Consider the following 14,344-nt stretch of genomic DNA (forward strand, 5'->3'; position numbering starts at 1 on the left):
ATAAGACCACCACCAGGGAAATGTTAAACAACCGGCATTCCATGCTAAACAACCGGCATTCCAGAACGACCAAGAAATCCAGGCGGAAAAGCAAAAGAAAAGCAGAACCGTTGTTCCAACCACAAACCCTGAAACTCCAGCAAACATTTGCACCAGCACCTGCATACCAGGCGAAGCGCGCAGGTACACAAACCCTGTCAACCGAACAAACACTTCGAACAGCACACGAATAAACGACGAAGCGCGCAGGTTCTAGGGCCGTCCCGCGCCATCTTCGGCGGGGGGCTTCGCCCAACAACCGGCCCCGAGCAGAAAGACAAAAAGAAAATGGAACATCGCAGCAATGACCCCAAACAAACCTGTGAAATGGTGCAAACCCGTTATGCAATGATATGATAGCCAACACATGGAGCTCCACGGTGGACAGGTGTCGTACCGGCTCCATGTGGTTTGACGTGTGGTAATGTGACGTGGCGGGGAGGGCGCACATGTAATGGCGACCCTCCCCTACACTGAAAATTTTACCAAATATGTTACCAAATACTGACCCTTTGGATCTTAATGTATTTATTAAGGTTTTGAAAATTTTACCAAATATGTTACCAAATACTGACCCTTTGGATCTTAATGTATTTATTAAGGTTTTGGAGCGATCGTGTACAGCGGGATGTGCAAGAAGCGTTCACGTAATGAATTGTGCTTCCCTGTCGCCCCTTCATTAAATCAGACATACTTTTAGTAATAAAAAAATTATTAAGAGAAGCCATTCGAATTTTCAACTGCCACCTACACAGTTTTGTTTTGCAACGAGCTAACGCAAGCTATGAGCTTGCACTCCACAATGGCTATGAGCTTATGCAAGGTATGAGCTTGCATTCCACAATACGGTGCCGTGCATAACTTGATGTCTACTCAGCAGACGCATTCCACAATACGGTGCCGTGCATAACTTGATGTCTACTCAGCAGACAATGGAAAGGCTTGGTCCATTGACATATTGGGCCGGCGGCGGGCACAATAAAATGATATGCCGGGAGTAGGATGCGTACCACAAACATATCATCTTGCTCCCTATTGTTTGAGGCTGCACTGATTTACACTGAACAGCCATGGGAAGCCCAAAGCCTCACGTAGCTATTTTTCCTGGCGCGGGAATGGGCCATCTCATCCCTGTCGCAGAGCTCACCAGGCACCTCTCCGCCACCCAAGGACTCTCCATCACCCTTATCACCTGCAAATGGATGTTCTCCCCTCACCTCATGGATGCTTATTCCAAGTACATGGCGTCCTCCGGTCTCGACATCAATTTCATCCAGTTGCCGGACGAGGAGATCGAAGGCGCACAACATATGAAAACCGAAACTTACTTATCTAAGCTTTTTGAAAAATCCAAAGGATCAGTGGAAAATGCTCTCAGATCCCTCCTCCACTCTGCCTCTCCCCTCTCTGCTTTCATCACTGATTTTTTCTGCTCCACTATGCTCGCTGTGACCGCCGAGCTCCGCATACCCACATATGTATTCTTCACTTCCCCTGCGTCTGTGCTTTCAGTCCTGTTATCTCTTCCAAAGCTCGTCTCGGAGATTCCAATTTCGTTTAAAGACATGGATTTTCCAATAGAGGTACCGGGCACTCTGCCGATCCCTGGCAGAGATATGTTGACTCCCCTTCAGGACAGGTCTGATGAAGGCTTTCACTGGCTCTACCGCCATTCCTCGCGTCTGTGGGAAGCGACGGGCATTTTAATCAACACCTTCGAGGAACTGGAGCCTGAAGCTATCAAAGCTCTGGTGGCAGGAAAGATATGTAATCCGACGGATATTGATCGAATGCCCCTCTTTTATCCACTTGGGCCGCTCATATCATCGTCGCCACTTGAACACAATGACAAACCTGTCGAAGATGGAGGGGCGGATTGCCTCAAGTGGTTAGATAAGCAGCCGCCTTCGTCGGTTCTCTTCGTTTCCTTCGGAAGCGGAACCGGTCTCCCAGGCGCTCAGGTGATCGAACTCGCCTTGGGATTGGAAGCAAGTGGCCATCGCTTCCTGTGGGTGCTGCGCAGTCCGTCGAGCAGCTTTCTGTCTATCGAGGAAACAGAGATTTCTCAACTGTTACCCGAGGGATTCGAGAGCCGAACCCAGGACCGAGGACTTGTTGTTGCTTCATGGGCGCCTCAGATTCCTGTTCTCTCTCACCCATCCACCGGTGGTTTCCTTTCTCACTGCGGCTGGAATTCCACACTGGAGAGCATCTCACATGGAGTGCCCATGATCTGTTGGCCTCTTTTTGCCGAACAGAGGATGAACAGGCTTCTATTGGTTGATGAGTTTAAAGTGGGAATCCCAGCAAAGATGGAAAGCGATGATTTCGTAAAGAGAGGAGAAGTGGAGAGAGTTGTTAGGGAGTTGATGGAAGGAGAAGGCGGGATGAGGGTAAGGGCGAGAGTGAAAGAATTGAAGGAGGCGGCCGTGAGTGCGTTGAAAGAAGGGGGTTCTTCGTACAAAGCCATGGCCGCTGCAGTGTCTGACTGGGCAATGAACGCAGCAAACTCATGAGCCACAGCACCCAAAACATGACTTCCATTCGGGACGAACAACCTCTAGATAGGAATTCTGTATGTCGATGGTTATCATCCATTCAAATGTAACACCTTGCCTTTCATATTAGGGTAGTTTTATTTCACTTAGATTAGATTTAAAAAATGGAAATGGAGGGAAAAAATGTTTCACGCCACCACATAAAGGCCATAGACCGAGCGAGCTGTGAACCCATGGCAAATCAGTGGTGCTATGCTGTTTTTTTATGTTTTCATATTTCATACTATGACTAGTTTTCCATTTTTATATGATTGTTTGTCACGTATATATATTTTGGCTTAGCAATGTACTCATCATTCCCCTTTTGTTTCAAAACACGATTTTTTCAATATCCCCTGCTCTGGTTAGTGAAAACCATGTTTGGAATTAAATTTTCTAGTTTCTGTTACTTGTTATGGCATATACTTGACATCACTGTTTGATTTTAGAGTGTAAATTCTGTAGCAGAAGCTGAATCATATTGATGATTTCAGGACAGTGACAGCCATCCAATATTAAAGATAGTAAATCTCAGGAGTTTGCTCGCTTATAGTCTTTGATTGTAGAGGATTTGAACCAGTGGATTTTTATTTCAAAGATGGAAGGATGGGTCGCAGAGTCTCTTCCTGAACGCTTTGAATGTTCTCCGTATCTTTTGAAATTTCTGAATTTGATATTTTATTCTTTATTTTATGAAATAGTTGTCTTTGTACTTAAAAAAAATACTAGCAAATATTTTTGAACCATGATCAACAATCTGCAGCTCCTCTAATCCTGTTTCAAGATTTTGAGTTTCGAGCCCCTCTGTTTCTTGAATTTTAGCATTGAAAACATCCACCATGTTAAACCAATCACAGTCCATGCTTTACAATCCTTTCCTTCTCATGATATTTATGGTTCTTATTGCATTTATGCTCTACTCCAAGTGACCTTCCCCTAGATCTTTGCTGTTGCAATTTTTGGGTGTTGTGGATCATTTAAAACTACGTCAATAGCTTCCCAATGGATTGAAAAATTGGCATGAAGTTGATATCTCTGGTTTGTATCACCACTCTCCTTACCTAACTGCTCAGATTTTGCATACCAATATTGTGATTGGGAGGGAGATCACACATACTCAAGGCTCTATCACATATGGCAACTGTATCATCTTCGTCCTCTAGATTGGGGGGCGTTCCAACTGTAAACAGAACTTTGATGCATCAGAATTTTGGATACCCTTTCTTCATTTGCTATGTCAAGCTTTATGAACTTGTTTGAACGCAAACCCTAACTTTACATGGATGCTAACATAAGGGCTTGAGTAATGTCATTAGCTTGATCTCGAAAGATGCCCAAATGCGCGTTCCTGTCACCAGGGATTTCAGTGTACCAGGGGTTCAGATTCATACCTTGCTCTTCAAACACGTTATTGAGAACCAAGGCGGAAAGATTTTCAATTTGCACTTTGCCCAGTAGGTACTATGAGCTTGGAGATTTCCTCAACATATATGTCATAAAATTGCTCTTCTCCTTCCCTGAGGACAGAGATGTACATCTCACTATCAGCCTGCACTTCCTTATATGTGCTTGCATCAGCAAGGGCTTCCAAATGATCTCTCAGAACACCAATTGCTCCCTGTAGGCAATTATTTTCAACAAAGAAAGGGGTTTTCTGGTTCACTTCTGAAATGTCCTGATCCATATGCTTGGCATCCAACAGCTTCATTCATGGGGCAATTACAGTTATTTCGCTCAATTTTTGTGTGCAAATCTGCCCTTGGAGCAACAGATACATCATTCGTTTGTATTAGGGTAGAGGCATCCTTACAAATCTACTCCAAATTGGACCAGACCTCCATATTCATTAAACCCCAAGATATTTTTTTGTCAAAACAGGAACACCAAGAGCCTAGTGACCCAGAGGGCTATTTGAAGCATATCATTCGTTTGTATTAGGGTAGAGGCATCCTTACTTATCTACTCCAAATTGGACCAGACCTCCATATTCATTAAACCCCAAGATATTTTTTTGTCAAAACAGGAACACCAAGAGCCTAGTGACCCAGAGGGCTATTTGAAGCATTTCCAATGGAATAAGGAGGAGCCACGAAATTACTATGGGAATTCCTTTTGGAAGGTGGTCCAATTATTTACCACCACCTGCCAAACTCGCGTGTTGCACGGTCATGTACTAGAAGGAAAATGCATCATTAGAATTATGAGAAAGGCTGACTGAATATTTACTTGCAATCTGAAAAACAAAGGCTGACGAGCCATTTACTCTCTGAGAAAATGGCAGTTTGAAAATATATAATTACTTTCCCAATGTAATATTTTATTTTTACAAATGGAAAATGAGGTTCCCTTACTCTATTTTTAATGCTTAGATTTAATATTTTGTTTTTTGGTTGATGAGCTTCTGTAATCCATATCAAGTTTATGAAAAAAACTATTTTGGTGTAAATTACATGATAGTACATTTGTTGATGCGTTATGAACGAACCAGTGTGGTTCATCGTCAAGACGTTGAAGAATCAGATCATGGGTACACATTAAATAGGGAGAGCAGATCTTCCAACGGCTAGGTTTGACTTAGAAACGGCTATATAAGATCAGATTGGATAAACTGCTAAAAATTGACCAAGAAACAGCTAGATTTGACTATTCAAAATTGTATAACAAATAATATTTTAATATGCAGATAAGATAAGAGTTAACAACAGCGCTGGGGAATATTTATAATAAAATTGATTGAAACTTATAATAATAATAATAATAGTTAGTAATAGAAAAGATTAGATATTAACTCAATTAATAATAATTAATGGCAAGTGTAACTAATTAGTATAAATTTAGTAGTGAAGCTATTTAATGGGAATAAGTATTACTAGATCTAGGGATATTAGTAAATAGTAAGGATTTAGTAATAACTAACATAATTTTAATTATTGTTATATTATATATACTAGATCATTTGGATTAGTCAAGAAAATGGAATATTTATATTAATATTTAACATAAGTTATTAGTAATATTAACTAAAATAATATTACTTATTATTATATTCTAGTTATATTAGTTATTATTATATTCTAGTTATAGTATTATTCTGGTTAAAGTAACTAATAGTTCTAGGAAGATTAGTGATAGTAAGGATTTAATGTAATAATATTATAGTGTTATAATAGTATTATTATTAAAGGAAGGGTAACTCATTAATATGAATTTATTGGTAAAGTTGTCTAAATATTATATGTTAGATAATTTAATCTATTTAGATAGTTATGAAAAGGACTATAAAAATATAAATAAAATAAAAAGAAATCAAGGGAGATTTCTTAAGAGGAACAAAGGAATAAGGCTAAAGAAAGCATGTTAAGGGTAACAAGGGAATTTTTTTTTTAATTTATTTTTTTATCTATTTATTTATTTTTCATCTTCCGCATTAACAAAGCATGTGGAGAAGACCAAACCAAACATCACGTTTGTATTGAGGAGGCCAATGCTATTGCTAAAGTTGTGCAGTTCCATCACTGGAAATTTAGGGAAGCCATTGAAATTCAAAGAAGGTCTAGCAATCTCAATAGAGATGATGGTTGGAAGATTAGTAGTTGGATTCCTACCCTCTCTTCCTAATCGTTTCTTCCTTTCCCCTCCCCTCCCTCTAAAAAAATAATAATGATAAAAAATAAAATAAAATAAAATTTCCCTTTTTACCCTTAACATGCTTTCTTTAGCCTTATTCCTTTGATCCTCTTAAGAAATCTCCCTTGATTTCTTTTTATTTTATTTATATTTTATAGTCCTTTTCACAACTATCTAAATAGATTAAATTATCTAACATATAATATTTAGACAACTTTACCAATAAATTCATATTAATGAGTTACCCTTACTTTAATAATAATACTATTATAACACTATGATATTATTACATTAAATCCTTACTATCACTAATTTTCCTAGAACTGTTAGTTACCCTAACCATTAATAATTAGAATAATACTATAACTAGAATATAATAATAACTAATATTATTTTAGTTAATATTACTAATAATATATGTTAAATTTTAATATAAATATTCCCTTTTCTTTTCTTGATTAATCCAAATAATCTAGTACATATAATATAACAATAATCAAAATTATGTTAGTTATTACTAAATTCTTACTATTTACTAATATCCCTAGATCTAGTAATACTTATTTCAATTAAATAACCTCACTATTAAATTTATACTAATTAGTTATACTTGCCATTAATAATATAACATTATTATAAATATAATATTAATTATTATTAGTTTAGTTAATATCTAATCTTTTCGATTACTAACTGTTATTTTTTCCCTAGTTCTATTATTATACGTTTCAATCACTTTTATTATAAATATTCCCTAGTAGTGTTGTTAGTATTAAAATATTATTTGTTATAAAATTTTGAATAGTCAAATATAGTCATTTCTTGGTCAATTTTTAGCCATTTATCCATTGTGATCTTATATAGTCGTTTCTCAGTCAAACCTGGCCGTTGGAATATTAGCTCTCTTTATTTAATTTGTAGCCATGATCTGATTCTTCAACTTGCGCTGACGATGAACCACACTCGTTGGTTCAAAATGCGTCGACAAATGTACTATTTTTTTTAATTTAATTTAATTTAGTTGTGAAAAATATTTATTTATTAAAAATGTTTCCCAATGGAATATTTTATTTTTACAAATCGAAAATGACGTTTCCTTACCCCATTTTTAATGGTTAGATTATATATATATATATATATATATATATATATATATATATATATATATATATATATATATATATATATATAATTTTATATTAATTTAATTTAGTTGAGAAAAATATTTATTTATTGAAAATACGATTATGTTTAATTAAATGTTTGACTTTATCTAATTAACCCCTAAACATATTTGGAAGCTAAAGTATCACTAAATTATTTTAAATAATAATAAGAGCTTATTTTAAAATAATAATAAGAACTTATTTTAAATAATAATAAGAGTAAATTTATAGTCAATTATTAAATTATTTTAAAAATTAATAACAAGTTAATTTACATTTATGGATAATCAATAATAATTATTTCACTAATAGTTAATAATTAAATTATAATAAATCTTTTTTTAAAGAAATATTAGTAATTACTAATCATAAATATAGATGAGTAAATTTATTATGAATTATTAATTATGAATATACATTAGTAAACTAATTTATCATTATTATTTAAATAACATACCATTTAAAATAATTTATTAATATTGTGTAATTAAGAAAAACATTTTTATTAAAAAAAATGATTCTTGTCATGTATATTATTTATTAATTATAAATAGGAATTTATAAATTAATTCATTATTGTGTTCGAGTAAGTTTAATTCCAGAGAGCATGTGTTTTTTTCTAATGTGTATTTTTTCAAGAATCATCCTGGGTAAAGTAGAAAGTAAAGGACACTATTTAAGCTAAACTCACAACACCCAATAACAATCAAATCATCATGTTGAGACCATTTTTTTCCCAACAATCAAATCCTTATTTGAAGAGACATCCTTTATTAAAAAAAACAATCTCGTCCACCAATTTAATATCTAATTTCACTAACTTTACCATATTATTATTATTACTCTAATATAAAAACTCCAAGTCAATAATATTTCTTAAAACATATATTTAAATCAAAATTTAATTAAACACAACTTTAATATTTTAAATGAAATATAAGCCTTTTTTTGTAATATTTGATTCTAATTTCTATTGAACAGAAGTAACACCCACATTAACCATGAACAAAACATACATATTACTGGTCTGAAAAACAAACATAACAAAGAACCAGAAAAGTAACAACCTAGCACAAAACAGGATAGTGTAATAGCAATAGGAGACGAATCATTCATCAAGGATCATCACTAGATGATCTGGAGACGAATTTCCACTAACCATATTGACTGGTGTGGCATCAATGATCGTTTCAACATTCTGAGGCATTGTGGATTCTGTATCTGAGTCTCAGTTAATGTAGAGCTTGATTTTGTTTATTCGAACCATGATGTCATCCAAATCGTATCAAATATCCCACATTATATGCTTGAGGTCCTCTTGACATACAAACAACTTATAATTATCAGCCTGCTTATCCTACAACAGCATATGAACCAGAGATGTCATCAGTCTGTGAGAGAATATTTAATGCAAGAAGTATAATTGATGCTTTCTCCATTTTCCTCGGTCTGGTACCCACTCTATTTTTCATTCACAATCCTCATAATCTAAATGATATAATTTTTCACCAAATTCTCATGCCTCCAGGGATCGTATTGCCTGTTGAACTTCTAGGGGCACAACATCATAAATATTTTCCAGTGACTCCCAACCAAAGAGATGACGTTGTCTAGAGGAGGACAATGCAGATGATCCTCCTCTTCTGCTAATGAGTTGTTTTTGTAGTGTCATCGAATAGAAGAACCTGCAATAAAATTTGACCAACTAGACTCGAGACAACCCACAACGAAATTTATGTAGGACAGCAAGGTCGGGTTATTGAGACAAAAACCCTTGATTCTCCAAATACCAAACACAACTAGTGAGGAGAAAGAGGCAGTGTAAAAATCATCCACATACCTACAACCATGAATATTCCAATCAGATAGGACTCAAGGCCAAGTACAACTAAGAACCACAAACAATTTCCCCTCCAAACACGATATAACCACCAACCGCTCAATTCAAAACTTGACAGTGTTAAAACCAAATCGAAAATGAAACTCTATACAGAAACCCTAACAACCAAGACTGGATAGTTGAAAGATAAGCCTGGAGGTTCAAAGGATTGTAAATCGGTCGACGGAAGTACCACCACCAACTCGAAAGAAGGAACAAAGGTTGATTTGTGTATAAAGCACACAAAATACATTTGGTGGCCTCCCGTAACCCCATAACCCTAACTATGACAATAATAGAGTGGGGAACAAACAGAGGAGTCCGACCAAAATAATTGCCACCCTTAACTGGAACCCTCGACATAAGAGGAACTAGGAAATATCGTAGTATAACATGACTACACAACCCGAAATGACATCACATGTAATTAAAATACCCAAAATGATTACATGACCACCCTAGACCTGAATATACCGTGATGTACCATCTCAAATCTGGACAAAGCAAGCAATTACCAAGGAAATGAAATTTGGAATGTGCGATTCGTAAAATCCTTGACCATAAAAAACATCATCCGCTTGGATTTTTCTAAAAGGAATTTGGACGATATATCGCCACCCTAAATACAGTGGTACTCTTCAAAACTCCTTCGCACTAATTAAATCTATGTATGATTGAATTGCAATGACAAAAGAGGAAAACTAGAGATTTACTAATAATTCTGGTCCATAGACAGGTTCAATAACATACCCTGCAAGAATTAGAAAGGTTTGGAACCACCCTGTAGATGCTAGTGCTCGACACCACCCTATGTACTCAATAGTATCTATATATAATGAAGCCAATGAAGCGATGTTGAAACATGAAACATAATAGAACCCTTGACATTCCTTCATCATGCACCAAGTGGTTAACCCCATCATGTGCTTCTCTCGTACAAAATCACCTATAATTCACATATCATTAACGTTGATCGATCTCTTCTCAGGTAAAATCCTCCCTTTCTCCAATCTGCCATAAGTTTTCTCATCCATGGCAGCTTCGAAAACCTCAACTCCTTATTCAAATATGTTTGTAGAGACCACTACTATGTAACATAATGTTGTGGAGTAAATTCCCCACATGAAATAACATACGACACCCATTCTAAATGTTGTTTTTCCTCCTCCATGCATTGGGGGTCTTATACTAAGTGGGTGGCTTGGAACACTCCCCAAGGTCACCCCCACCTTAGTCAGCAGAATGCCTCACATGCCACTTATTTCATTCATGTCACCTAGCCATCAAAAAAACACCTTCTCCATGTTAGTGATGGTTTACCATGATTCTAACACCCCTATCAAGGTTCAACCTGACAACTCTTTTCCTATCTTGTGCTACCCATTGTTGTAGTGCGGGAATGGTATCATGCTACATCCATACACCCCATTCTTCCTCCATAACTATTACCTCATATCCGCTACTTGCCCACTTTGCAAAAGTATCCTCTACCTGATTAGCTTCCCTCTTTGTGTGAACAAGGACAACATAATAAAAAAACTATAGAAAATCCGTAATGTTGCTTGCTAACTCTTGCAAATTCTAGCTAGAGATCGCTTTTTCAGGCAGGTGACCCAGAGAAAGTTTGTGCACCATGTTAACGACGATTTTAGAATCCTCGTGCATTTGTAGAAGGTAGAAGCATGTTCTTACTACAAGTTGGAGCTCTTTTTCCAGTGCCCAAAACTCCAGTACTTATTTGTGGTTTCTCCAAATGAAAATGCACAAAATATAGCGGTTTTAATTTATCATCTCTCAATATACTTCCAATACTCGTGTCTCCAGGGTTTCCATGTGAGGCTCCATCAAAACTCAACATCACGAAAGATGAAAGGGGGGGTTTCACTAAACATCTAGAAATCTACCTTTCATTATAATTTTTTTGAGTGAAAAAACCTGTAACCACCTTGAGATGTAGCTTTTGCAGAATAAGCGATAATTCATCATCACATTTCCTTGCATGTTCATCTGGTGGATGCACTACCAAGGTTTCCCACAAATTTGACATTATTCATTCTTGTAACATATATGATAGTCGACATCTCCCTTCAAACACACTCATATTACTTTCCTTCCATAAATTCTAGAAAGAGAAAACCATACAGAGACGCCATGCTAGAATTACCCATGGATGTTTGAATTTCTCACTAAACTAATCTAATAACCAAGTCTTAATATCCACAACTTTTAGTGACTTTGTTTTAAATAATACATAGGCACATTGCCAAATTTCTTGTGAATACGCACAAGATATGAGTAGGTGAGTAACATTCTCTTCTTCTCGTAAACAAAAAGGTCACCTTGATGGACCTAAAATTACCTTCCTTTGCAGTTGATCCCATGTTAGCACCCGACCCCATGCGATCAACCACTAGAAAAGTTGACACTTTTGGCCACCTCTTAAATCACAAAAATCCTTCCAAAATTTTCATTCCTCCTCATTATTTTCTAGAGATGTTAAGTACACTTTTTTTAAAGATAATGTTCTAGATTAACATGTTCCCTAGCACAACATGTCTCCTTTATTTGAGTTTTGTATCCTAATTCCTTGAAGATAGTGTTGGAAATCCACCCACGACAAGATCATATTGGGATTTCCCCAGTCTTTTTGTGTTTTCCATTGTCGCCAACCATGGGGAGAGGGGTTCATGCTCCAAAATTCAGCTACTTTATAATGGCCTGAAGATCGGGTCCATTCTTTTAACTCACAGAAATTGCTATTATCTGCTAGAGGAGGGCTTTGTTGTCATGACTCGTCCCAAAACAAGGTCGATTTACCATCACATATTTCCCAAAATGTGATTTTTTTAACCTTTAGTCTTGCCTCATAGGCCATGTTCCATATGACATAACCGTTGATTGGGATGGCCATATTCATCCTTTCCACCTAAGAATTGGCTGACATATACTTCCTACTCCACAACCTCTTCCAAACATGGGAACCACCTTGCACCCATGACCACCACAACTTCATTGCATAGGCTTTACTAACAAAATAGGGATCCCTTAGTCCCAAACCTTTGTGTGACTTTGGTAGTATCATTTTGTCCCAACCTATCAAAGCCCATTTATTTGATATAACCGACCCCTTCCAAAGGAAATTCGACCAAAGCACCCTAAGAGACTGGTAGACATTGCTTGTTACATACATGAGTGATAATTGATCATTTGGAAGTACATAGAGAACAACTTTCATCAAGACAAGCTTGCTTGGGAAATTCAAGGTTCAAAAAACCCAATTTTTCATTTGACAATGTGTTTTCTGCACTAACCCTGCCCATGTGGAAGCCTTTTGGTAGTTCCCAACTAGCAAAATCCCCAGATACATTTTTGGTAGCACACCCTGAGTATAGACCAAAGGGTGACAATCTTTTTTGTATCTGTTTCGGGCAGTTGAAAAAGTGCATATGTGTTTTCTCTTTATTCACCACCATTCCAGAGGTTTAGGGTCCATATAGTGCTAAGAGAAAGGCGTTCTCTTAAGTTCCTACATATCAAAATCTACCTGTTAGGATTCTCTTAGATGTAAACCATTGTTGAAGGAGTACCAATTGGGGATTCCAACAAACAATTTTTCCTCCTACTCTCCCCAAGGATGATATAAACATATGTTCACAACCTTTCCAACAAAAATGTACAATGCTTTGCATTCTCTCCATGTCCAATTTCATTTCCTGTATGATTACAATGGTCGAGTTCTCCTTTTTAATATGTGTTACACCAGACAATCCCTCTTGTGGACAAGAGTGATCTCCCTAAATCCTTGATGGAAACTAGAAACAAACAAGACAATTGACTGACTCTTTCTGTTCAAAATAATACTGAGAGGTGGGGGGGGTGGGGGCGGGTGAATCAGTATTATCAAATCAATAAATTTTTCATTTCCATACTCAAATTCATATACGCTACTTCAGTTAAGGGAACTCGCGTGTACACGCAATTGTGTCTAATGAAATTAGCGTATATCCAGTAAACTTATGATTAAGTTAATCCATTAAATGTTGATCTTTAATTAGTGCATCAGAACTTCAATAACCATATGAACAGTAAATAGGTGCAGTAAAATAGAATAGATCATCACACACAAGAAGCACACATGAACACCATGATGTAAGGTGGAAACCCAATGTGGGTGAAAACCACCTGCTACAATTCATCTCTATCTTCTTTTAATAAGAAACTTCTTTTTACAATATTTCTATACTGGAGAAGTCTTATACCAGTACATAGGCTTCTACCTGCAGGAGGCTACAACCTTCTCTCATTCTCCAGCTTCTCCGGGAAGGGAGCTACAACCCCCTTAGCTGTTGTACTAGCTGATGTACTAGTACATAGGTGCTGACCTATAGAAGGCTACAACCTTCTCTTTCTTCCTCCAGGTACCACGTTTCATAAATTTTCAAACTGGATACCCCTAAAGCACAACACCATAATATGAAGGCCACGTTTCATCCAATTTTCATACTGGACCCATCAATATCATTGAAGCACAAAATCAATCACCACTTGCATCATCAATCTCTAAATCAACCAATACTGAATCACTAAAACCCTGTCAACAAAATGCAGTCACTAGAACACAGAGTAGAACACAGAAATATGCAACAATATTCAGAGCCAACTGTATCATCATGCATCAGAGTGCATACGCTACTTGGAAGAGCCGAACCAGTGTGTATATGCAACTTCACCAAAGCGAACCAGCGTATATGTCATCAATTACTTACTTATAACTTCGTTGCACTTCCTGACTTCAAACATACCCAGATCATTACATATACAAGGATAATACGTATGTTAGCAACTAGATCTAGTCCATCAGATCACATAAAGATAAGTCATTATGATCCTGATCCATTATAGATCTCATTCATCAACACTGAAGCTAAACACAATCAACCAATCTGAATATGCAGAATATTGACACTAGTAAATAGTCACCAGAACTTAGACTTTGCATCAACAACTTGAACTGCTTGTAACTTCAAACATCACAGTTTATATGGCATACGTTATTCAGATGTATCTAACTTGCGTATGTATGCGCTTTTATCAAA

The 14,344-nt window shown here is 36.4% G+C and overlaps 1 pseudogene; it reads left to right on the top strand.

The window, feature by feature from the left end:
* The first annotated feature begins 1,005 nt into the window (after positions 1-1,005).
* LOC149158370 (UDP-glycosyltransferase 72B1 pseudogene) lies at positions 1,006-2,845 on the top strand (annotated as a pseudogene).
* The last annotated feature ends 11,499 nt before the right edge of the window (positions 2,846-14,344 follow it).

Source organism: Pinus tabuliformis, chromosome 5_2, assembly GCF_031772625.1.
Source record: "Pinus tabuliformis cultivar Carrire ecotype Pingquan chromosome 5_2, CPIR1, whole genome shotgun sequence".
In the NCBI taxonomy this organism is placed as follows: Eukaryota; Viridiplantae; Streptophyta; class Pinopsida; order Pinales; family Pinaceae; genus Pinus; species Pinus tabuliformis.